Source organism: Lampris incognitus, chromosome 3, assembly GCF_029633865.1.
Source record: "Lampris incognitus isolate fLamInc1 chromosome 3, fLamInc1.hap2, whole genome shotgun sequence".
In the NCBI taxonomy this organism is placed as follows: Eukaryota; Metazoa; Chordata; class Actinopteri; order Lampriformes; family Lampridae; genus Lampris; species Lampris incognitus.
This window is the reverse complement of record NC_079213.1, coordinates 89,711,749-89,739,432: the sequence shown is the minus strand read 5'-3', so window position 1 is coordinate 89,739,432 and position 27,684 is coordinate 89,711,749. Positions and strand designations below refer to the sequence as shown.

At 45.2% G+C, this 27,684-nt stretch overlaps 1 pseudogene; it reads right to left on the bottom strand.

Annotated features, from left to right (window-relative positions):
- LOC130109883 (uncharacterized) lies at positions 1-27,684 on the bottom strand (annotated as a pseudogene).

The window sequence follows — 27,684 nt, the reverse complement described above, 5'->3', positions numbered from 1 at the left end:
CTAGAACTTTGCTATATCCATGATGATATGTGAAGTTGCTCCTGTGTCCACCATCAGACCTCTCATCTTGACACCGTGCCCTGGCTGGATCTCCGCATCCCCGTCACTCGTCAGGAATGCATACGCCTTGTTGCTTGCCTCCTTGGACACTTGTCGTGCGTCGTCCCGCCGCTGTCTCCGTCTGCAGATTGCGTCCCAATGTGTAGTGCTTTTGCACCGACTACACCACTGCTTGCGTTGACATGCTCTGGCTTTGTGTCCTTCCAGGCCACATCTGAAGCACACTATGTCCGCACTCTCGGCTCTCCGATCACCAGCACTCGCCAGAGCGGGTCTCGCACTCGGCTGCACTCACGAATTCATGACGTTGTCGTCGGGTGCTGTTGCGCACATTTTCTCAGTGTTCTCGTAGCTCTGTAGTGTTGTTCTGAATTCGGCAAAAGGCATTGTCACATCACTTTGCGTGACATGAATAGCGAACGATTTGAATGATTCTGGTAGTCCCTTCAAAATCATTGCTACTAACAGCCCATCTCTCAATGTCAGTGAATGTTCTCATTCATCCAGGTCATGGTTATCCAAAGGAGTTGAATCGAGTGCAACTGGACTTGGTATATATCCGTGAAGACGTTTCGCCTCTCATCCAAGAGGCTTCCTTGGTTCGTGCCTTTCTGACTAGACCAAGCTAGTCTGACTGGCTGGTGATGAGACTCAGATATTTAGCCTCTAGGAGTCGTTGTCAGAGCTATTGATATGCGTGGCTCTTTGTGATTGCACTGATCTATACATAGGAGAAACCAAACAACCACTACACAAACGGATGGCCTAACACAGAAGGCCAAACTCCTCAGGACAAGACTCAGCAGTCTATCTACACCTAAAGGAGAAGACACACTCCTTCGAGGACAGCAACGTACACATTTTGGACAGAGAAGACAGATGGTTTGAAAGAGAGGTGAAGGAAGCCATCTATGTGAAACTGGAAAAACCATCCCTCAACAGAGGAGGAGGTCTGCGTCACCACCTATCTCCCACTTACAATGCCGTCCTTTCATCTCTACCCAGGAGACTCAAGAAGCCTAGCCTCCAAGAACAACAGTCGGTCACTAACGGCTCCAACGACTCTCATGACCACTGAACAATGAAGTCGAAACTAACACCCCCAACGACCGTCGCTGCTAAACAAATGCAAATCAATAGCTCCGATGGCGACGGGCCCGGCTGGACATCGAAGCACAGGAGAGCCACACATATCAATAGCTCCGATAATGACGGGCGCAGCCATAACATCGATACACAAAAGAGCCACTCATATCTATGGCTCTATTAGTGACGGGTGTTGTTATACATCGGGACACAAAGAGCCACGCATATCAATAGCTCTGACAACGACTCCTAGAGGCTAAATATCTGAGTCTCATCACCAGCCAGTAAGACAAGCTTGGTCTAGTCAGAAAGGCACGAACTGAGGAAGCCTCTTGGATGAGAGGCGAAACGTCTTCACGGATATATACCAAGTCCAGTTGCACTTGGTTCAACTCCTTTGGAAGCCCATCACTCAATGTTTCACCAGCGTTTCTCAATGCGGTGATGGCTGTATAACGTATAACGTATCCAGTCACACTCTCACTGCTCGACTTTTGAAGTTAAGTCAGTTCTGTATACAGGCTAATTATACGCGGCCTCCTTTTACATGCATAATAGTCTCAGAATTTTTAGCGCTTTCCGCCCATCGTCCGCTGCTTCCCGCATTACCAGCGACAAACTTTTATCATCCAGAAATGGGATTAGCTCCGCATATACCTCGGCATTTTTCGCTCCATCTACTGCCCGTCCATCACCGTCAGTAGGCTAATTTAAAATAGTGTCCTTTAGCCCTTGTTACCGAAGATGGCCCAAAAATTTTGTCTCCCACAGTTCATAGTTCTTTTCATCTCCATCAAAGACTAGTCGAGACCAAAGGCTACTCGATCTTTCCATCATGGGTCTTTCGCCCCTGCTATTTGACTCAATGACCCTTCTACTCATGGTGCTAGCATGCTAACCAATACACGCGGTACGTTGCGATATTTCTCTCGGTGGCAAATCACTTGATAACTATCTCTGGGTAACTCTGGCCCCATAACCTGTTGTTAGAGTTGAATTGTTCAGCGATTCTGGTGTGCATACCCAGTGCTAGACCGAAGTAAATGCTAACTTTATGGAGGAATAAATCCACAGTGGGGCGCCAGTTCTGCTCTTACCGGGATCAACGTAGAAAGAGGAACTTTATTGACAGATGCACACTGTTATATACGCACAGACCACATGCCAGTCTCAGCGCATTTCATTGGCTGTTATCGTTGTCCATCATACAGTACCATATGTACTCGTGAAGTTTGCCTGTGTTAATACAAAAATATAGATTTACTTCTACAATTGAGAGCACACATTTCATATATGTCAACAGAGATGCTATCCTGTGTAAATGTATATCAACATAGTATGTGTGGAGGAAACTGCTAGAAGAAGGGCTAGGCCTAACACACACCCACACATTACAAATAGCCTCACAGTGTGAAAATGTCGAGGAGCAGATGTCAGCTATGTCACTCACGGAGAAGGCGGAGACAGAGACTATTCGTCGCATTACACAAACTGAAGGGAAATGGATGAAACGCTAGGCAAGGAAACCAAAGGGAAATGGTGACAATGATGAAAGGAAATGTTATAGTTGTGGACACACAAACCACATGGGCAAGGATCCGAAATGCCCAGCGTGAGGACAAACTTGTCATAAGTGCGGTGGGAAGGATCATTTCTCAAAAGTGTTCCTCACAAAGAGTAGGTCTATAAAGAAACACAGAATAAACAATATAGAGGGGGGGTGACTTTGCAGTTGTGATTAATGGGAATGAAATGACTGGGAGACTTACCCTTAGTGTAGGGGGAGTAAATCTGAAAATGCTGATTGACTCTGGTGCAACCAGTAATGTTATTGATGAAAACACATGGGAATGGTTAAAGTTCGAATGCATTAAGTGTCATTCATATATCCCTAAGACATCGAGAAAGTTATTTTCTTATGCGTCTAGCCAACCTCTGTCAGTTAAAGGTGCCTTTACATGTAAGATTACAATAGGTAGCAAAACTGAGCAGACAGAGCTCATTGTGGTTAAAGGCAATGGGGAGCCACTACTAGGAAGGGAGACAGCCATGAAACTTGGGAGTTTTTAAAATAGGCGCAAATGTCTCAGCTGTGGTAGACAAAAGACAGTCACTCAAACAGCAGTATCCAAAGGTATTCCAGGACAAAACAGATAAACCTGTATATCAGGGATAGGCAACATGATCCAGAAAGGTCCGGTGTGGGTGCAAGTCTTTGTTCCAACCAAGGAGTTGCACACCTGAGTCTACAAATCAAGGTCCTTAGCAAAGACTATTGGTTGACGAATAGAATCAGGTGTGTAACTGCTTGGTTGGAACAAGACTATTGGTTGATCTATAGAATCAGGTGTGTAACTGCTTGGTTGTAACAAAGACCTGCACCCATACCGGACCTTTCTGGACCATGTTGCCTATCCTGCTGTACATAGACCCGAAAGTAAAGTCTGTGGCCCAGCCGCTGAGGCGTTTTCCGTTCAACCTAAGGGGCGCAGTAGAGGCCAAAATAAAACAATTATTGGACATGGTGGACATTATTGAACCGGTAACTGGCCCCACCCCATGGGTAAACCCTGTGGTTATTGTACCAAAATCAGACCATGATGTAAGGTTATGTCTAGACATGAGACGTGCAAACCAGGCCATAGTGAGAGGGTGATATCCATTCCTCACTGTGGATGAGATTCTTCAAGAGATGAATGGCTCGACAGTGTTTAGTAAACTAGACCTGGGGGTGTCACCAACTTGAACTGACCCCTGAGTCAAGGGAAATCACTACCTTTGCTGTACATAATGGTGTGTACAGATACAAACGATAGTGGATGCCAGTCGGGTAGGTTTAGGTGCAGTACTGGTTCAGAACCAACAGAGACAGGAAGTGCCAATATGCTATGTGAGTCATAGTTTAACTGACTGCGAGAGGAAATACTCAGACAGTCAGAGAGGCTCTAGCTCTTGTATGGGCTCGCGAGAGACTTAACCCATATGTGTATGGCCGAGGGTTTGATTTGGTAACTGACCATAAGCCATTAGAAATAATATATGGGCCCGAATTCAAACCCTGTGCCCGCATAGAGAGGTGGGTACTTAGGCTACAGCCATACAATTTCAAGGTGGTACACATCCCGAGCAAACAAAACATTGCCGACCCATTGTCACGACTGCTGGGAGAGACAGCAAAGCAAGAGAGACACGCCCATGGCTCAGATTATTACATGAGATTTGTAGCCATAAACGCCACCTCCAAAGCACTCACTACTAGAGAGATGGAAGAGGCCTCTGCAGCTGATCCAGAACTAACTGAAGTATGGAAGGCAATCACAACTGGACATTTTGGAAACTGTAAAACCGATGCAGCAATTGTGAATGAGCTGTGCGTGGTGGGGTACCTAGTTCTTCGTGTAACATGTATTGTGTTACCCACAACATTGCATGCAAGAGCCCTGGCATTGGCACATGAGGGACATCTGGGGATCGGTGGGACTAAGCAACATCTCAGGACCAAGGTGTGGTGGCCTAGCATGGATAGGGCAGCTGAAAAGTACTGTAAAAGTTGCCACAGCTGTCAGATAGTTGCCAGACCTGACCCACCTGAACCATTACAACCGACACCATTACCGGACGTTTGGCATTCAGGCCAAAGAGTTCAATCTTGGTTTCATCAGACCAGAGAATCTTGTTTCTCATGGTCTGAGAGTCCTTTAGGTGCTTTCTGGCAAACTCCAAGCGGAATGTCATGTGCCTTTTACTGAGCAGAGGCTTCCATCTGGCCACTCTACCATAAAGGCCTGATTGGTGGAGTGCTGCAGAGATGGTTGTCCTTCTGGAAGGTTCTCCCATCTCCACAGAGGAACGCTGCAGCTCTGTCAGGGTGACCATCGGGTTCTTGGTCACCTCCCTGACCAAGGCCCTTCTCCCCCGATTGCTCAGTTTGGCTGGGAAGAGCTCTAGGAAGAGTCCTGGTGGATCCAAACTTTTTCCATTTATGAATGATGGAGACCACTGTGCTCTTTGGGACCTTCAAAGCTGTAGACATTTTTTTGTACCCTTCCCCAAATCTGCGCATTGATACAATCCTGTCTCGGAGGTCCACAGACAATTCCTTTGACTTCATGGCTTGGTTTCTGCTCTGACATGCACTGTCAACAGTGGGACCTTATATAGACAGGTGTATGCCTTCCCAAATCATGTCCGATCAATTGAATTTACTACAGGTGGACTCCAATCAAGATGTAGAAACATCTCAAGGATGATCAGTGGAAACAGGATGGACCTGAGCTCAATTTTGAGCGTCATAGCAAAGGGTGTGAATACTTATGTACATGCAATATTTCAGTTTTTTATTTTTAATAAATTTGCAAACATTTCTACAAAACCTTTTTCACCTTGTCATTATGGGGTATTGTATGTAGATTGATGAGAAAAAAAAGGAATTTAATCCATTTTGGAATAAGGCTGTAACATAACAAAATGTGGGGAAAGTGAAGGGGTGTGAATACTTTCCGGATGCACTGTAGGTCAGCTGAATCGGCCATACTAAATTGCCCCTAGGTATGAATGTGTGTGTGTGTGTGTGTGTGTGTGTGTGTGTGTGTGTGTGTGTGTGTGTGTGTGTGTGTGTGTGTGTGTGTGTGTGTGTGTGTGTGTGTGTGTGTGTGTCATGTGCGATGGCCTGGTGGCCTGTCCAGGGTGTCTCCCCACGTGCAGCCCAATGACTGCTGGGATAGGCTCCAGCATCCCCGTGACCCTGAGAGCAGGATAAGTGGTTCGCATAATAGATGGATGGATGCTAGACAGGCAGCTCATGGAAATGAAAACGCGTTTTAAGGCAGACATGTACAGGTTTATGAGAGCTACTGCTGCTTGCTTGCCTCAGTCAAACATCTTTGGTGACAAGGCATTAATACAGCCCGCCAGCACACACTTCTCCATCGCTGGAAGATGCAGAACATGACCTGTTTGTACAGCAGCTGACGAGAAAGGTCACGGTGGACAGGGTCTTTCCATCACTTGCTGAAGAGCTCAACGAATGCCCCAGCGGCATATTTCCCAAAATGAATCGTCTCCTACGGCCCCCCGTCACCCTACCTATAACAAGTGGCGCTGTTGAAAGACTCTTTTCAACTGTAAGTCGGCTAAAAACTGGCTTCAGGGCATCAGTGATGACATACAGACTGAACTCTTTGTGCCTGCTCACCTTTGAAAGAGAATCAACTGAGTTGTTGGACTATAATGAAATAATTTCAGTGTTCAACACCAAACCCCATTGTCTCCTGCTGTAATCATCAAAAGTAAGCTAATTTACAATTTAGGACTGTAGTAGCATATTGCCTATTTCAATATTATTGTTTATGGGGTATAGTTTTTGTTGGATGTACAGTTGGATTTTATGGTGATTGTGTGTGTGTGTGTGTGTGTGGGGGGGGGGGGTTACGTGGTCGCCGAGCCAGGCTATATTCAAGTGTCATCTTTAACGTTGCTGAGCATGTTGGTGCCGGTGTACCTCTGTCCATAGATAATGATTAATGATGCTGTTGCATCTGTCAACTGTGTGTGTGTGTGTGTGTGTGTGTGTGTGTGTGTGTGTGTGTGTGTGTGTGTGTGTGTGTGAATATGTGGCCACTGTGCCAGGCTATGTGATGCTGTTAATGTTTGTCTTGGTGCCTGTAACATTACTGATTTTGGGCTATACAAATAAACTTGACTGCTGATGATATATAAACCTTGTGTGCTTAAACTGTGTTGGATTTAGGCAAGTATAGTTTTAACTGCCTATTTTGATTAATGTGTTTCACAGGCTTTGATTGGTCTCAGACTGTCTCAGATGGGCTGGACCCACCTGATTTTCTCTGTGCCCATCCACACTGTGATTTCTGCCTATGCCACAGGTTTGAATGGGGAGTCAAAGAGGCCATCTATGGGAAGAGGGAACGACCATCCCAGAACCGGGGGGGGGGGGGGGGGGGCGCTAAGAGTACATCTGTCACCATCTCACAATGCTGCGATTGCAACTATTCCACAATCCTGGCCATTGTAACTCTAGTTAATGGTCACGCCCATATTTGCATATGAAACCAATTGTTGGTTTCGATTGTTATGCCACCATATTGTTTATAAGGGTGGGGATACCTGCAGTCAGTTTAAACTGAAGAGATCACTTAGATGAGTGATGGAACGTTTCTCTCAATGTACATTGTGTCCAGATGAACTGATTCAACTTTCTGTGATAATCAATGTTATTCACTCACCTGTCAGTGGTTTTAATGTTTTGGCTGATCAGTGTAGGACTCTTCCAAACTCTCTTTAGAATAAAGGGCCAGCGTTAGTCCAAGTACATAATTACAATCACTGAACCTTGGTCAAATAATACTTGGAAAACAGGTGTCCAGACCCACATGGAATAAAAATAGCCATATATGGACAATATAGGAAGAAAAAAAAACACACACACACTCACAGAAAAAGCAAAACACGGGGATGGTGCAAAGTAAAACCTTAGGCAAACAAAGACCACCACATTTCCGTGGACTCATATCCTGAAGAGAAATAAAAGCAAAAGAGGGGAAAGAGTAAAGTAAAATAAACAGTTAACATAGTAAAAGGACTATTTGGATGACAGTTAACCCAACCTTTATAAATAAAAGGGGCAAAGGGGAGAAAAAATATTAAAATAAATAAACAAATAGAACAAAAGGCCAAATATATAAGCCAAAAGAATATTAAATTAATAATTACATATATAATTATTGGACGACTATCAAAATTGAGCATCAAAATATCAATGTCTTACTGTCTGGTGAGAAGATCCAGGGTAAAGGTGAAGGCAGGGTAACAGAACTAATGTCTTCAGCTGCCCCGTGTTATATGCAGGGCTTGTTGGATCGTCCAAATAGCCGGGGGGTGGGGGAGACAGTATCATTCGGCTCCAACGTTGGTTGTGTCACCTTTTTGACAAAGCGGGTCGCTGCTGCCGGAGTCGTGAGCTTATGGCTGTGTTCCCGGGAGGGAAATGACAAGCCTGATTGGGAACAGCTGGCAAAAGGTTGACGCTAGATCCACTGGGGTGTAGGCACGGAAGTAGACGTGATTGGTTCTTGGTTAGGGTTAGGGTTTAAACTCTTTGAATTTCCATTGTTAGCAAGTGTTAACGTTAGCTATCATTATAGTACGATCTGGCAATATTAAGGTCAGTTGTAAGCTACCTAGCTAAATGTTTCAGTGTGCATCGTTTGTTTCAAGTCAGTGCGCTTCGAGGTTCTGCACTGGCTATTGGCCGACGCAACAGCCAATCACATCTACTCCCGAGCCTACACCCCGTTGGATCTAGACCCTGGTGAAACTTCACTCCACCTTTGTAAAGTTTCGATTTGACACTTCTGACTTCCCCACCTTGATGGGCTAAATCAGCAGACACATCCAGGTATATGCAAATTGGGGAGCACTTGTAACACAGCTGGCTTGGTGAGCGGGAGTAACAAAGGTTCTCCTCTTTCACAGGGTAAGTGGGCAATCATAGGCCAGGGTCGCTGGTTGGTCTGTAGCTTCGGGGCCAGAGAATGGTGTGCTCTCTTGATTACAGGACTGCCAGATAGCTTTCTGCGGCACGGTGGCGCAGTGGTTAGCGCGGTCGCCTCACAGCAAGAAGGTTCTGGGTTCGAGCCCCGGGGTAGTTCAACCTTTGGGGGTCGTCCTCTGTATGGAGTTTGCATGTTCTCCCCGTGTCTGCATGGGTTTCCTCTGGGTGCTCCGGTTTCCTCCCACAGTTCAAAGACATGTAGGTCAGGTGAATCGGCCATCCCAAATTGCCTCTAGGTATGAATGTGAGTGTGCATGCATGAATGTGTGTGTGGGGGTGTGTGTGTGTGTGTGTCTCAGCTCTGTGTGATGGCCTGGCGGCCTGTCCAGGGAGTCTCCCCGCCTGCTGCCCAATGACTGCTGGAATAGGCTCCAGCATCCCCGCGACCCTGAGAGCAGGAAAAGTGGTCCAGATAATGGATGGATGGATGGATAGCTTTCTTTCGCCAAAAATAGTTTTGAAAAAAGAAGATATGAACTCTGAGGGGCGTCCCTCCTCCGATCCCTCTGGGATACCTATAATTCTCAAATCCTTCCTTTTTTGCACGGTTTTCAAGATTGAGTCTTAATGAGGAGTTTGTTGTTTCGAGCAGGGAGTATTTCTGCTCGAGCACTTGAAGCCTCATGTCAGCATCAGTAAGTCAAGTTTCAATATCAGCAATCTGGGTTGTGTGAGTCGCAACCACAGATTTCAACTCGGCAAGAAGTTGATCTCGCCACAAATGCTGGTAATTAGCGTCTTCTCTAATGCCACCTGGGTGAGCTCGGAAAGAGCGAAAGTAGCTCTCATGGTAGCCATGCTATCCTCACCATCATTACAGGCCGTGTCAGACTTTACTACCATCTCGTCATTCACAACAACTTGTGTTCTTGCGGCGTAAAAGCATTCCTGGTTTCCAAGCACAATATGTCAGTTGATAGAACACTTCTAGTGCTGGTAAGCTACTTCTTCAAAAGTTTCATCTCATCTCATCTCATCTGCAGCTGCTTTTCCAGGGTAGGGTCGCGGTGGCAGCAAGCTAAGTAGGACACTCCAGACGTCTCTCTCCCCAGCAACGCCCTCCAGCTCCTCCTGGGGGATCCCAAGGCGTTCCCAGGCCAGACTGGACATGTAGTCCCTCCAGCGAGTTCTGGGTCTACCCTGGGGTCTCCTCCCAGTTGGCTGTGCCCGGTAAACCTCCAAAGGAAGGTTCTTGAAAGGTTTAAAAAGTGAAAATAGCACGGATTGTATCCGACAACCATCTTCACATGAGAGTCATACCAGAACTCTACACTTACCATTATGATAAATCTGCTAGTCGCCGATTTTGGTGCACAAAAGAATCTGTGTCTGGGTCTGACTGAGGCTCAAACATGTATGGCTGAATTTCTCTGATGTTTGCTCTAATGCTTGCCATCTTGATGCCCATCACTCTTTCCCCGGTGTAGGGATAGGCAGCATGATCCAGAAAAGGCTGGTGTGGGTGCAGGTCTTTGTTCCAACCAAGCAGTTACACACCTGATTCTATTAATCAACAATACTCTTTGCTAAGGTTGTGAGACCAGCTATGTTATATGGTTTGGAGACAGTGGCACTGACGAAAAGACAGGAGGCGGAGCTGGAGGTGGCAGAGTTGAAGATGCTAAGATTTTCACTGGGAGTAACGAAGAAGGACAGGATTAGGAACGATTATATTAGAGGGACCGCTCAGGTTGGACGGTTTGGAGACAAAGCAAGAGAGGCAAGATTGAGATGGCTTGGACATGTGTGGAGGAGAGATGCTGAGTATATTGGGAGAAGGATGCTGAATATGGAGCTGCCAGGGAAGAGGAGAAGCGGAAGGCCAAAGAGGAGGCTTATGGATGTGGTGAGGGAAGACATGCAGGTGGCTGGTGTGACAGAGGAAGACGCAGAAGACAGGAAGAAATGGAAACGGATGATCCGCTGTGGCGACCCCTAACGGGAGCAGCCGAAAGTAGTAGTAGTAGTAGTAGACTCTTTGCTAAGGACCTTAATTTGTAGACTCAGGTGTGTCACTGCTTGGTTGGAACAAACACCTGCACCCACATCGGTTACGTTAACAACAAGACTGTGTCTGTGTCTTCAACTCTGCCACCTCCAGCTCTGCCTCCTGTCTTTTTGTCAGTGCCACTGTCTCCAAACCATACAACATAGCTGGTCTCACTCCCATCTTGTAAATGCTCTGTTTCATTCTTGCTGGTACCCTTCTGTCGCAAATCACACTGACACTCTTATCCACCCACTCCACCCTTCCTGCACTCTCCTCTTCGCCTCTCTTTCGCACTCCCCATTACTTTGAACAGTTGATCCCAAGTATTTAAACTCATCCACCTTCACCACCTCTACTCCTTGCATCCTCACCATTCCACTGTCCTCCCTCTCATTCATATGTATTTCCCCCCCCTTTTTCTCCCCAATTGTACTTAGCTAATTTTTACCACATTTTCCGAGCCGTTCCGGTCACTGCTCCACCCCCTCTGCCAATCCGGGGAGGGCTACAGACTACCACATGCCTCCTCTGATACACATGGCATCACCAGGCGCTTTTTTCACCTGACAGTGAGGAGTTTCACCAGGGAGACGTAGTGCATGGGAGGATAACGCTATTCAGCCCAGTTCCCCCCCTCCCCCTTGAACAGGTGCTCCAACCAACCAGAGGAGGCATTAGTGCAGTGACCAGGACACATACCTACCCGCATCCGGCTTCCCACCTACAGACACGGCCAATTGTGTCTGTAGGGACACCCGACCAAGCCGGAGGCAACACAGGGATTCAAACCGGGATCCCCGTGTTGGTAAGCAACAGAATAGACTGCTACGCTACCCGAACGCCCCCATATATATTCCATCTTGATTCTATTGACTTTCATTCCTCTTCTCTCCAGTGCATACCTCCGCCTCTCCTCAACCTGCTCCCTACTCTCACTACAGATCACAATGTCTTCCGTGAACATCATAGTCCATGGAGACTCCTGCCTGATCCCTTCCATCAACCTGTCAATCACCATTGCAAACAAGAAAGGGCTCAGAGCTGATCCTTGATGTAATCCCACCTCCACCTTGAACCCATCTGCCACTTCTACCACACACCTCATTACTGTCACACCACACTCATACATATCCTGCACCACTCTTACATACTTCCCTGCCACTCCCAAATTCCTCATACAACACCACACCTCTTCCCTCAGCACCCTGTCCTGTGCTTTCTCTAAGGCCACAAAGACACAATGTAACTCCTTCTGACCTTCTCTATACTTCTCCATCAACACTCTCAAAGCAAACATCACAGCTGTAGTGCACTTTCTTGACATTAAACCACCCTGCTGCTTGCTAATCATTACCTCTCCTCTTAACCTAGCTTCCACTACTTGTCCCCATAACTTCATCTTGTGGCCGATCAACTTAATACCTCTGTAGTTGCTACAGTTCTACACATAACCCTCATTCTTGAATATTGGTACCAGTATGCCTCTTCTCCACTCCTCAGACATCCTCGCACTTTCCAAGCTTGCGTTAAACAATCTAGTTAAAAACTCCACTGCCATATCTCCTAAACATCTCCATGCGTCCACGAGTGTGTCATCTGGACCAACCACCTTTCTATCCTTTCATCTTCATCACAGCTACCCTTACTTCATCCTTGCTAATCCACCACACTCCCTGATTCACTTTCCCTGCATCATCCAACTTTCTCTCTCATTTTCTTCATTCATCAACCCCTCAACGTACTCCTTCCACCTTCTCAACACACTCCTCGCTTGTCAGCACATTTCCATCTCTAGCCTTCATCACACTAACCTGCTGCACATCCTTCCCAGCTCGGTTCCTATGTCTAGCCAATCGGTACAAGTCCTTCTCTCCTTCCTTAGTGTCCAACCTCTCGTACAACTCGCCATACACCTTTTCCTTTGCCTTTGCCACCTCTTTCTTCACTTTTAACTGCATCTCCTTGTACTCCTGTCTACTTTCTTCATCTCTCTTAACTATTCCACTTCTTGGCCAGCCTCTTCCTCCAGATACCTTCAAGTACTTCATTCCACCTCCAAGTCTCCCAGTTTACCTTGCTCTGTCCAGATGACACACCAGACGACGCTCCTCCCTGAACTCCACAAAACAATATTCCTTGTTTAACTTCCCCCATTTGAACCTTGGCTTTTCTTTCACTCCCTTCCTCTTGTTGATCTCCAAAGTCATCCTACAGACCACCATTTGATGCTGCCTAGCTACATTCCCCATTCTCAGCACCTTAGAGTCTTCCATTTCTTTCAGATTGCACCCCCTGCATAAGATATAGTCCACCTGTGTGTACCTTCCTCTCACTCTTATGTCACCCTGTGTTCCTCCCTCTTCTTGAAATACATATTTACCACAGCCATTTCCATCCTTTTTGTGAAATCCGCCATCATCTGTCTTCAACATTCCTCACCTTGACACCATACCTACCCATCACCTCCTCATCACTTCCATTCCCTTCACCAGCATGCACATTGAAGTCTGCTAAAACACCACTCTCTCCTCCTTGAGTGCACTCTCCACCACTAAATCAGTGCACATGCTCTTCCTCCAAGATTACCCCTACTCCATTTCTCCACCTGTCTGCACCATGGTAAAAGAGTTTGAACCCACCTCCAATGCTCCTGGCCTTCCTCCCTTTCCACCTGGTCTTTTGCACACACAATAGATCCACCTTCCTTCTCTCCATCATATCAGCCAGCTTTCTCCCTTTACCAGTCATAGTGCCAACATTCAAAGTTCCGACTCTCACCTCCACACTCCTACCCTTCCCCCTCTCCTTCTCCTTTACCCAGCAGTAGCTAGTTTCCTGGCAACCCTGCTGGCTAACAGTAGTGGTGGTAGTCATTGGTAACCCGGGTCTTGACCGATCCAGTATGGAAATCTGATTTATAATCTGCATATTTGATTTGGCAAAGGTTTTACCTCTGATGCAACCCTCCCCCTTTATGCGGTCTTGGGGCTGGCACTAAGAAAACACTGGCTTGTACATCCCCAGTGGCTTGTTTGTTACATAGGCAGATTGTTAGTTTTTAATTTTTTTTTTCCTTTAATTTTTCTTTTGTTTGAATCTTCCCTTGTAACTTGAAAAAAGTACTATTGTTTGAATTCATTCGCTATTCAGTTCACTGATCCACATAGTTTGCTATTTGGACTGTCTACTTTTCTGTTGTTGAATTGCTTCTTTCATTTTTGTTATTATTAAATTATTTCGGGTAGATTGCGTATGTGCTGCTCTCTTCCTCTCTCTCGTATTCTCTCTCTCGCTCTCTCTCACACATATCTATTTGTCACACTCCTATCGCTTATCACATTCTTATTGCTGCACGCCATCTTGCCTGGGTGACTGTGCGCAACTTTTCTTTCACAAATACCTCCTCCTTTAGGCGTGCCTACACCCACTCATCTCCTCTTTTCAGTGCTCAGCAGCACCCCCACATGCGCGCACCCCCACGCGCACATGCAATATTTGCATAGTCTTGCTACCTCATATCACCTTTTGTGCCTTGGTCATCACATTGCTGCTCAATTATTGATTGTAACTAATTATTATTAGTTGATTTTCTTTTTTTAATTCATTGTTATAATAAATTGTGTTTATTGAAGTGAGTCATTGTCCTGCTTGTTTTGTGACAGTACTCACTGTAGCCATCCTCTGCCAAATATAGAACTCCAACTTGTGCAGCATCAATTACTCCACCAACTTAAATGGTTCGATTATAACTGTTGAACACCAAAATTAGTGGCTAATAATTTTATGAGACTGACTCATGAGACTGATTTGATTAGTCAATTTTATTAATTTGATTATGGAATATCAGACACCAAAAAATAATGGTTGATAAATTTATGAGATTGATTTTATGAGAATGATTTTATGAGAATGGTATATAACCCTGTTGCATACATCACGTTCTTAGGAATTACAAAGTCTGACTTAAGCAGGTTGGTCTCATAACCAAAGGATTTCAGCAGTGATAACTTCAGTTACATCAACATTATATACACAAATACACACATTGCTTTATCAAAAGAGCTATTTCTTAACTGAAATAGCTTTTTTTTTTTTTACCTTTTTTTAACTTTGTCTGAAACAAACATGACACAAAGCAACTAAATAAAAATAAAGAGGTCAATAAAATATACATGATTAAACAATGGACTGATAAGCTGAGGAGGTAAAGTGCCAACAAAGGCAACATTAAGACACATGGTTACAAATTATGAACCAACTAACAAGGTTATTACTGAAAATATATAAATTGATAAATCGGTTTTAAATCCATGGAACTGGGAGAGAATAGAGAGGAAATTATTCTCACTCCTATTAATACTTGAATTAAGCATCAATGCCAATTTCAAATTTACTTTGGAAGTTTGCGTTAGCCTCATGTCAAGTAGTCAGACTGTCTGGCAGCAGCAGTGATGAGGTGATCTGGAACAGTTTGGCACTGTTGTTCGAAACTGATCTCGTGGTGTCGTCCACCATGTAGGTTTGCTGTGCAGACCAGATCGGGACAGCTGGTGGCTGATGGAGAGGCAGTGCCATCATCAAAGACTGGTTGGGCTCTCAGCTTGGAAAGGCTCAGCCAAGTTGAGGCTGAATTCGTTGTGTGAGTTAACAATTTTATTCGATTAAGCTCAGGAATGTGTATGACCCAGGCTCAAGAGAACCAGAGACTTGGAGGTTCCAGCATGGGTTGATTGTCTTGGAAGAGCTATTTTATTTGTCATCAGCACTGGTTAGCTGTAAGCTATCATCAGAGTGATTGGTTGTGCAACTTTTGAAAGCAGGAGCCCACCTTTTTTAAAGACCCACACACACACACAAACAGGAACAAGCCTCTAATTTGTAAAAAAAAACTTTGCAAAAAACTTAAGTCTTTAGTCATTGTTTACTTTCATTGTAGTTCCTAACTGTGCTATTCTGATTTATTGTGTTATTCAAGTAAGGAAATATAGAACAAATATTGTTCTGTGTTGATTCATAAAGGAATGCAACATTTTGCCCCTCATTACAGAACAATTCTTTATTGTACAGAATAAGGGGCAATCCTCAACACAGCTAGGAGCACTCATGGTAAGGACAGCACTAAACTAGGTCAGAACCTTTCATTAACAGCAAGTGGATACAAGGACATGTAGATAAGCACTGACACAGGCAACCATGTGCTATGGAGGGCAAAGAGTGGGCAGGTATTCCATCCAACCAGTCAATACACCATGTGATTTAACTGGTCCTTTTTGGCTGAAGGTGGACCAATCTGTGGAATCCCTTGGTGTTGTGATTGGTTGGATGGAAAACACTCTTGGCCCACCAAGTGTCAGCAGTACGAAGTTTCATGGTCTAGAAAATGGATGTTTCAGAGTTTTAGATGGACGGTTTGCTAATAGTTTAGATGACAGTGTTTAGGTAAGTGAGTGAGCTGGATTCAAGTTTCCGCTTAAATGGCTTTTCAGTTCATCTCAGAGGTGGTGGACTGTTCCAGGCTCAGGAAGATAAGCCAATCTTGAAATCGACTCATATATTTTCAGAATGTGTGTGTGTGTGGCGTTAGTGTGTGTGTGTGTTAGTTAGTGTAGATAGCGGGACCGAAAACTAAAGCACTTATGATCCTAATTCTTTTTGGAGGTGGTAGGTATTGTCTCAGAAAGTACGGGAAAAATCCCAGAAAATTAAAATTAAGCATAAGTATGCATAAATATGCAAAATATGCATTTTTCTAAAAATGGCTGAAAACTACTTTCAGATGATTCTGAGCATCTTTGATTTTTTCACCTATATACATTTTTTTTCTGGGACTTAGAAATGTTTTGGCATTATGCAAAATAAATGCATTTTTGCAAAAATGCACTTATGATCCTAATTTTTTTGGAGGTGGTAGGTATTGTTCCAGAGAGGACCAGAAAAATAGCAGAAAATTAAAATAATTAAAATAATTATGCATAATTATGCAAATATGCATTTTCTAAAAATGGCTAAAAACCACTTTTCTCGGCATTTCAGATGATTCTGAGCATTTGGGGGGAGGGAGTTGGAATGGGGGGGGTTAGGGGCAGGGGGAAGGCGGTTAGCTGGCAGGATGAAGAGGAGGGAGATTTAGACGGGTGGATAACCAAACCGCTACATTGTAGCGGGGTTCTTCTAGTTCCATTGATATTTTAGTGGTATCAATTTTCTTCCTTTGCGTTCTGCCTAATATTTTCACATGCCTTAGTTTTGCATTTTTGCAATGAACAAAATTTACCCAGCACACCACTTGAAATCTGGCAGTGAAAGAAAAAGCTGAATAACACTTATGAGAAAAAAAGCAAATTACTCAATACAGCAAACAGTGTGAAATCTGATATTCACATATTGCAGATAACATAGGATTCATGATTTTGCGAAAAGCTGCTGTGAGTCCTCAAGCCTTTTTTTCCGCCCTTAAACGTGTGTGTGTGTGTGTGTGTGTGTGTGTGTGTGTGAGAGAGAGAGATTGGACCTGTCATTTTAGGCCTGACAAGAATGTTTATTTTCTAGAATTAATCTAGTCAGGGCAGTTGAGGCCTGTTTAGGCTCAAGGTACTTTATCCCATTTGTGAGGTTTCAGTTCCCTGATCTGACAGTATTCAGAGGAATTTCCAAAGTAGGGATACATTCTTTGCAGTTGGACGCATCTTCTTGTGGCGTAGACATCACTATGCAGAACCACTTGATCTGAGAAAATTTTCCATTTGGCCTCCATGGAAAGTGCCTAACATTGCATCATATCAACTGAGCTGAATTTTAGTGTTGGGTTGAGGAGATAAAGGGGAAAAAGCATTAACCCAGAAATTTAATTAATCAAAAAACTATCTTGGACATTGTAAACCATTCAAGTGAGAACCCAACCCTAAAATTGCTCAGTAGATATGATTGTGTAAATGTGTGTGAGTGAGTCAGCGGGTAAAATTTGTGCATTTTAAAAATTTTGTCTTCTGTTTTTTTTTTTTTTTTTACTGTTTTACAAGACCTGCGGCAATGATTCTAAGATACATCCTAGAATGCACTGGGACACATCATCAGTGATGTTTCCTGAGGTTCTTGGGTCTTTCAACATCATATACCCTTGCTCAGGCGACCCAGCCAAGGTTGATCGGGCCCTGACTTGTGTCTCAGCAGCATTGGCCCACAGATCACTCCTTCTGATCCAAAGCCAACTTGGGGCCCTCTCTGCACCTTCCATAGTAGACTTGATGGCTTTCCTTTTTGCAGCCCCAGTGATGCAAAGTAGAGTGTAGACCTTGCACAGTGAGCAGTCAGCAAAGCCTCTAAACCCCACTTCAATGGGCTCACAACACACCTTCCAGCCTCTCCTCTGGCACTGATCCACCAGCTCCTGCTACTTGGACCGCTTCCGCTCATTTGCCTCTTCCATCTAGTCCTCCCAGGGAACTGTCAGCTCTATAAGGAGCACTTGCTTTGAAGTCAAGTCAAGCCAATTTTATTTGTATAGTCCAATATCACAAATTACAAATTTGCCTCAAGGGGCTTTACAGCAACACAACATCCTGACCTTAAACCCGGCATCGGATAAGGAACAACTCCCTAAAAAAATCCTTTAACAGAGAAAAAATAGGAAGAAACCTTAGCGAGAACAACAGATGCTGATGACAGCAATATATCTGGCCTTAACAGAGTTGTTATAATGTGGTCCAGGAACCTGAGCTGCCCCCCCCCCTCCCAGTTGACCTGCAGCTCCCAGTCTGACGCAGAGGTGAGGAGACTGGCTACTGATCTGGGCTGTGATTGAGGCTGCTCACCAGCCCTGACACAGGCAAGTTCCTCTGTCTGCAGGCCTGCTTGTTGCAAGCCACGGCTTTGGAGATGGTCTCTGCATCTGTCTTCAGGACCTGGTCATGTTGCCAGCAATATCAGCCCTCCCCCAGGGCTGATGGGCAGCTGCTGAGGATGTGCTCAACTGAACCTTTTCCAGGGCACAGACGACATGATGGAGAATCAATCTTGCCCCGGAAATGAGGATGTACTGAGCTAGGCAGAACATCATGCATGGCTTATACCATGAACTTGATCCCCTGCGGTTCTGCCTGCCAGATGTGCCTAGAAAACCTTCCTCTCCAGTGCACCCTCCTACCTTGTCCATGCTCCCTGCTGCCACATGCCCACCATTCTGCTAGTCTTTTCCTCCTCAACACCTGCCCGCACCTACTCCGGGTCTAAATGGTGGTTGTCCTTGCCATGGGCCTTATCATAGCGAGGTTGTAGGATGGCGCACAGCCCTGCCCATCCAGTTGCCACCATGCCCACCACAGCCCTGTGTCTCAGCCAAGACTCTACTATCTCCAGGCCTTCCTGGGCTCTTAGTCCATGGGCCAGACGATATTTCGGTACACTCAAGGTGGCAAAACTTACTTATAATTTTTGAAAGGATCCATGTCTGTAGATGATATTTTGGTATGATAACCATTCCTGAGTGGCAGCTGTATCACAGTTATCAGCTCATGAAGTTAACCACCCCCTAAAGTAAATTGCATTTTAGACGCTGGTGCATATCCTGGTTTAGCCTCATGGTCAGGACATTTTTCAATGTTCTATAATATTGTCTTTGGTATCATTTTAAAGGGGACCTTCTTAGCTTTCATTCAAGCCCTGTTGTGGATATTTCTCACAAATATAGAGGTCACTTGAGCTCTTCAACCCGTCAATAACACACATCTTTCTGCAATGTTCGCCTAAACTATATACTTTCTTTTAGCCCTGTGGCATCTAGGAATATCAGGGACACAAAACACAAAACTGGAATGCTCACAGGACTGTAAAGATTCAGAAAATGTATAATATACCCATACTATTTCATTGTGTGAGGTGATTGTGAGCCTTAAATAAGAACTAGACCAAAGCCAGTTAGGTCACAAACTGGTCTCTATACATTTGTTTAAATACACAATCAAAATACATGATAAAAAGGAATACCATAGTGAGGTAATGAACTATTTTAATATTTTAAACAACATTGACATTTACATATACTTAGTCAATGATACATGTAATCCCATATCATTAGTGGGTATATGTAATGGTAATGGGTAGGGTAATGGGTATATGTGAATATGGTTACATTATTGTTATCAAGCTCTGGGTAACCAAGTCCAGAATCAACATCCTGTGCATCAATAGACTACTACCACAGTAATACCATCAGAATCATCACACTGTCATTCATCAAACTGCTCGTTTCTCTCATCATCTGACTCCCCAAGTTCAAAGTCCAGTTCTGGACCATCCTGCTGTTTTTGATTACTGCAGGTCTGTAACCTGCACATGTCTGTGCATGGAAGTCCATTTGACAGGTACATGCAGCTTGGCATTTTGCATGAATGCACACACTTGCATGTTAGCATTTCCAAGACCACATCTGGTGCAGGTGGGGAGCGCATCCAGTAAATGGCCAGCTTGCCTTCATCGTCTGTCCATCCATACTCAGTAGGGCTTGGCACCACAGGGTTAGCCTGCAGACAGCACTTCCATATTGCTGCCTGATAGTTGGCTCGTTGAACATGCATAAAGAGACAGTCTCTACATGGTGGCAGCTGGCTGGACTCAACCTCTCCCCTTTTGGTGCAGAAGAGCTGGTAACGCAGTTTGTTCACCTCAGCAGTGCTGGTATTAGCAACATACATCCGACAGGTGAACTGCTCAATTTTCTGGAACAGCTCATCACTCACATTCCATGTCTGTCCCAGTTGACTAAAAGTCTCTTGGCAGGAAGTGTGCTTTCTCACTATCTTCAGGGCATTCAGCTTCCCTCGACCAGCGAATGCACTGACAGTGTCGCAGCCTGTGAAGGCATGTAAGCCAATTAGGCTGTCACAGATGCTGTCTCCAAGTGAACTTGCCAGTTTGGTGATGTCGACAAACCGTGTGCGGTTCTGAGTCCCACACTTCTGGTAGATGGGACAGGTGATGTCCTTCTGGAAGCCAAGACAAAGCACCATGACATCAGTGTCCTCAGCTGTGATGATAACTGACTTTGAGCCCGCATTTGCTGCATGCAATGCATGCAGGAGCAGATGGGTGTCAGCTTCTTCATGTGTGGAGTGCAGTTCTGCTGCTTCCTCACACCCATCTTCTGTCAACTTGTAGCAGGTTTCCTCACAGGTCATGTACAACACCTTGCCATGCAGCATAGCTCTGTATCGTGGGAGTTTCCACTCTTCCACCAGAAACTTGATGAGACTGGTCTTGTTGGAAGAACTGCACAGAAATTTTCTCCACTGCTAGACGTGGTGTCCCCCTGCAAGATTCTTGTACTGGAGAGTGATGTCTCCACCCCGGTTCAGTCGTTCAGCATCTTTGATCGAAGTCTGGTGATAGACATCAAAAACAACATCAATCCTCCCACTCTGTGCTCCCTCATGGAGGACCTGGGTCAAGGCTGACTCCGCCACCTGTGCAAAGGTTTTGTTGTTGCCATTCATTTTTTGGACCAGGCTCATCCCATCAATGATGGAAGTAGATGGGATTGGGATGTCTTCTGCAGGAGATACATTCTTTTCAAGCTCTCTGGCAAGTGCAGCCTTGTTTGTTTTTCGTAAGGACCCATCAGCATTTGCCAGTGCCCATGGTAGTGGGCCCAATGGGTAGGCAAGGACATCCTTCAGATTCACCTTCCTGCTTTCGGCCACCAGGATCATGTGACTGAAAAGGTTTCTATCTGCCTTCAGAACCACATCCTGTGCTTTCTTTCCATGAGCTTGTTTTGTGCTGACATTGGAGAATGTTTTCAGACTTTGCTTGGTCATCTTGTCGTGGAATTTCACAGGTGGTGGGTCTGCATCTAACCTTGTTTGCTGGAATGCTTGGTAGGCCTCTTCTCCTTTCTCAAGAGCTCTCAAGAGATCTATGGTCACATCAGGTGGAGCCATGTTGCCAGTGGAGAGGCTAACCAAATCAATCTCATCAGGGGACATAGGATTGAGCCAGTTATTCTCCATAAGGTCCATGAGAGACTGGACATCTGCTTCATCTCTCTTGATCCTTGGACTCTGTAGATCTGGATGAGACCATTTGCACCTGCCTTGACCTGTCAGGTCTCTCAGCTGTCTGAGGTACATGCTTCTATACTCAGCTGTGAGATAATATTTGGTCACAGCTCCTGGCTTCAAGCTGAATCCCTTTGTCCCTCCAGCTGTTTGGGTGTCTTTGTTCACCGTTCTTCTATAGCTTGGTCAACAGGGATTTGGCCAAAGGGATTGTTGGAGCCCAGTTGGACTGAGAAGCCTCCTTCCATGAATTCTGTGTACACATCTGGGTGTGTGATGGGCAGCTCAGACATCTGGGCGTAGTAGTAGGGGAGGTAGCGTGCATAATTCATCCTGTCATAAGCAAAGCACCATGGGATCATTGCTCGAATGCTAGCCAAGTGTAGCATCCAGTCTCCCTCTCTGGATGCTCGGATGAACCCCAACAAGATTTCAACCATGTCCAAATAGGACATCCAGAAGTTCGAGAGGCTGCCGTTTCCACCTCTAAGGAACTCACGGTAGACTTCAAATAGATCCATGATGCGTGTACAAGAGCTGTTCTCGAGGACCTCCTTCAAAGCATGTTGTGAGACTTCTTTCCCAAGGCTGTCAATGGTCTTCAGTGTCTCATTCAGGTGAACCATGTCATTCCTGTGAGTTTCTTCCAACCAGGACAGGAAACCATTCAAGGTCAGTCGCATGAGAGCCTCATACAGGAGCTTGTGTAGTCGCACTGCCCTGTTGTACTTGCGGCCATCCATAACACCAGCAATTGAGCCTTCTGCAATCATGCCAGACTCAATGCAGAGGTATTTGAGTCCAGCATCTTGGAAACGCTTTCCTATTATTGCCAGCAGTGTGCAGATGGTGTGGAATACCCCAAGCCTAACGATGATATCATGGAACTTGTCATGGTGTTTCCATGTGATCTCGACAGCCTTCGCATACAGGGCTTGGTCAAAGACACAGACAATCTTCCTCAGGCCTAAGCACTGCATGATGCTCAGTGACTGGTTAAGCACCTCGTTGACAGTAGACATTTGTGTCGCTGGAGCATTGATGGTAGGCAGATAGCCTATATTGTCGGGGATGACCGTCATCTCTCCTCTATTCAGGATGTTGAAGCCTGCCCAGCTGCTGACTGACTGTTCTTCTTGTTGTGACATGCGTGCTAGGACCCAAAGAAGGTTTTTCTCTCTGGCAAGCTTAGTATTGGCTGCAGTATCGGCATCTGACTTTTTGCTTTGTGGTGGCCCTACCCGTTGTCCAGCATTGTAAGTTGGTAACATTGGTGGGGGTCCATCAATGCTTCTCTTCTTTGTTTTGGGAACAGTGGGCATGGGTTGGACAGGAAGTGGGTTGACTGGCTTTGCTTGCACAGCAATCCCATTGACTCTGTGAGATGTTCCCTCACCACTGACAGTTTCTTCAAGACGGTCGATATTGTCCCAGGCTAAAGTTGTGAATATGCCAGGATGGATGTTAGCTGGAAGGGCAATGCCACTCCCTGATGATGAGAGTTTCTGGAGACACAGGGCAGTGTTGATCTCTTCCATCTGTGAATAGGACACACTGTGACCAAGTCGGTTGAGGATGTTTATCAACTCTACATTTCCTGTCAACGATTTGACACTGAATGGCAGAACAATGTGCTTGGAAGGCTTGGTATTTCCACATGTCACTGCATATACTATGTCATGGCCAAATGACTGCAGAAGGCACTGCACTCTCTGGGATGCATGATCCGGATCATTTGAGCCTGTGAGTAGAGAGTACAGGAAGATAATGAGCGACTCTGGAATGGTAGGACATTCTGCTTCTGGTTTGACTTTAGGCGGCCAGGTTTGAGGAACATCTTGACTTTTAATGTCTGCTCTCAATTTGATGGCTGCTTTGGCTATAACATCTTGTGCACTGACACTTTTCAGGGTCTGCAGCTCCCTTTTGAGAGACTGATTTTCTTTGGCAAGTTCCCTCATGGACAAGTTATCGGGATAGAGGAGGAATTTTCCTTTCTCATCAGGGAATATCTGCAAGGCTCCAGCAAACTCACTCTCCAGGTTTCGCCTTATGTGCTTCTTGGTTGATTCCTTGACTTGGGCAATGCCTTGGGAGTTCATTGAAGCTACCAGTCTAGAAGAGAGATCAGTCATTTTCATCACTTGAGGATTGCCAAAAAGCTCCATCCTGATGAAGAGGAACAGCTCATTGTATGCCTTATTCACAGCAGCTTCATACTGGGCTACAGCATCATCATCTTCATTGCTGGCAACCTCTCCTTTGGAAACCTCTTCTTTGGTGTAAAGTCTATAGCATGACCTGTGGTAGTGCCCTTCAGCTGCTACAAGGTCTCTACTCACAATGGCAAGGATTCTGCTGTCCCTTTTCTTTGTGGCTTCACTCCTGATCTTTGTATCAGCTCACAGTTCTCGACACTGCACCAGTACTTCTCTCGTATTCTGTCTCTTGGAATATTTGCTGTTTTTCTGACAAAATATGCACTCTGCATCATAAGTCCTAGATGTACTTGGAGCATGTCGAGCTACTCTCTTAGATTGTTTCTCTTCAGCAGAGACACAACTTTTCTTTTCTTTTGCAAGGAGGCCATCAAGAATTTGCTTCATAGGGAAGATACTGCGACACTTTCTGTGGTAGTAGATTGCTGGAATCTGTCCCTCAGGAATGTCTTTTGCCAGTTTCAAAACTGGTGCATGATTTCGTATCTGAGCTGCCCTGAGCAGAGTTCTCCATGAGTCGACACTTTGTAGTGAAACCAGCTTATCTGTATCATCAGAACAGTGGATAATGCACTCCACCCGTGGGCGCTTTGGTATTGGGTAAAAACTTGCTTGTTCACCAGTGGCCATATTCAGTCAGTTTTCACCTGCCACATACAAACAAATACATGTAACTTAGGTGTATGAACACCACTAAAACAAAGTTTACTTTGCTTCACCAGCGTCATATTACCATTATTTATCTTACATAGCCACAAATAGATACATTACCTAGTTGCTATGCAACAGCTGTATTTTGTCCACATGAGGCCGCTAAAATCAACACAAGATGAAAGTTCCTCGTAGGCACTTTAACTAATCATATTAACATATACATTAAAAGAACATGCTAACATTATGGGAAATTAGCTTACAATCTTCTCCAGAGTGAGACAAGAAGATAGATACCAGTTTCCTCTACATGTGTTTAGTAGAAAGCTATCTGGCTGCACGTTAGCCTAGCTTAGCACAATGAATGGAAGTACACAGTACTGGTTATCCTTGGTTGTTGGCCAACTAAGAACTGTCCCAGAGTTTAAGCTAGGCTAATCAGTACCAGGGGTGTTGAAATGCTATATTTGTAAAAATCTGGGCAAATACACAATCGTGAGAGGCACAGAAACAGGTTTCCTGAAAGAAAAATGAAATAGCTGCTCATTTGGAAAGGTTATCATGTATTATTTTACTTCTGTTAGTGTACCAAATAAAATGGCACCAGTGAAGTTGTGTCACCTTGGGTGATATCGATATCTGGTCTGACCCATGGACTAACTGGCTTTGGTCTAGTTAGTTTCTTAGTAATAATGCCCTTCTAATTTAAGGTTCACAATCACCTCACACAATGAAATAGTATGGGTATATTATACATTTCCTGAATCTTTACAGTCCTGTGAGTATTCCAGTTTTTGTGTTTTGTGTCCCTGATATTCCTAGATGCCACAGGGCTAAAAGAAAGTATATAGTTTAGGCGAACATTGCAGAAAGATGTGTGTTATTGACGGGTTGAAGAGCTCAAGTGACCTCTATATTTGTGAGAAATATCCACAACAGGGCTTGAATGAAAGCTAAGAAGGTCCCCTTTAAAATGATACCAAAGACAATATTATAGAACATTGAAAAATGTCCTGACCATGAGGCTAAACCAGGATATGCACCAGCGTCTAAAATGCAATTTACTTTAGGGGGTGGTTAACTTCATGAGCTGATAACTGTGATACAGCTCCCACTCAGGAATGGTTATCATACCAAAATATCATCTACAGACATGGATCCTTTCAAAAATTATAAGCAAGTTTTGCCACCTTGAGTGTACCGAAATAGGAAATTTTGGGCTCTGGCCCATGGACTATCTCCATTTACTGTCTGTCCACATCATAATGCCTGCTGATGCCACTCTAGAGTCCTTGGAGTCCCAATAGAGCAGTGCCTCTCATGTGCGAGAAACCCTGAACTCCTCATTGAGGTTGCTGATAGGGAGCTGGAGATTGTTGCTCCTCCCATGCAGTGCTGCACTGCTAAGGCTGCGCAGCAGACCCAGCCATCTCCAGAAGTAGGCACTGATCTTCCTCTCCAAGGTCTCCACTGTCGACAGGGTTCCTTCATAAACCTTGTAAACTGTAAAATCTTTGCCCCAAGAGATGAGCTTCTCCAGGCCCTGGAGGATCCACCTACCACCAGGCACTGATGATGTGGTGACAGTGAGGTCATCATAAAGGCTCTGATGGGGGGCTGCCGAACGCCAAACTTGGACAGAGGGTCTCTGCACTCAGTTTCAGCTGCCTTGACCACCATATTCATGACGAGGGTGAAGAGTGTAACTGAGATGGTACACCCAGTTATAATCCCCTTCTTAAGCTGGTTCCAGTCTGATGTTGTGTTCCCAGAAGTGAATCTGAGCATGAAGTTCCTGTAGTAGTTCAGGATGAGGTCCTTGATCTTACTGGATACATGGTATTGGTCCAGGGTAATCTCAGTCAGTTTGTGGGGTATTGAGCCATATGCATTGGCAAGGTCAAGCCAAAGCTCAACTAGGTCACCCTTCCCTTCGTGCGCCTCCCTAATCAGCTGGATAACAAATTCCACCAGCCTTGGTCGTGTGGCTAATAAAATTATCTATCTATATATCTGTCTATCTATCTAGCTATCTATCTAGCGCTAGGGAGCTAGATAGATAGACAGTGTTCTAGGGACCCTGGAACTCTGGGAATGCCACCTTTCTGTATTTAATTATCAATGTAGGCATTCTTACAGAGGAAGTCTGTCATCCTTCTCGATAGGACACTGAAGAAGCTCTTCCCCTCCACAATTAGGAGCAAGATGGATCTGAACTGCTCCAACTTGTTTGAGTTCTCTTCCTTTGGTATCTAGACTCCCTCTGCCTGCCTCCATTGGTCCGCTACAGTTCCCCTGCGCCAAATCACCCACAGAATCTTCCAGAGGATACTGAGGCAGCAGCGCTTATACACCTTATAGGGTACTCCACTGGGTCCTGGAGCAGAGCTGGCTCTGCCTGCAGTAATCACCTCCTGGACTTCCTTCCAGGTGGGCTCTCTGGTGTTGAACTCCACTGTGGGCGATGGTATGTCCAAAAGAGCTCTGAGGGGCCCTAGCTCTTGCTCTCTATCAGGGCCACTCAGAGTGTTGTACAGGAAATGTTTTACCTCTTCTTTAGAACAGGCAAGACAACCACTCTGCTTCTGCCCTAACAGCTGCGTTGTGAATCCAAATGGATCAGCTATAAACACAGTATGCTTCTTGGCTCTCTCTCTCTCTCTCTCTCTCTCTCTCTCTCTCTCTCTCTCTCTCTCTCTCTCCATCTCCTGTGCCATTATGCGCTGCGCAGGGTCATGAGCTTCTTCTTGATGATGTAATGAAGCTCAGCCAGTGGTGGTTTCTCCTCCTCAGTTGCTACCTTGGACTGCCTTGCCAGAGTCCGAAGCTCATGCCACAATTGGTGGATCTTGTCTGCCCTTCGGTTCATGGTGTAGTTGGGTCTGGTGGTCTTGCCCTCGTCAACACCAAATCTCTCTGCTGCAAAACTGACAGTGATGGTTGTCATCGTTAGAAGCCACCTGTCTGCATCTTCCTTTGCTGTTGATTTGATGATTCTGGCTGTGTCCTCGTCAAACTGGCGCAACTCTCTGTGCTGGCTTGCTGGAGCATCTT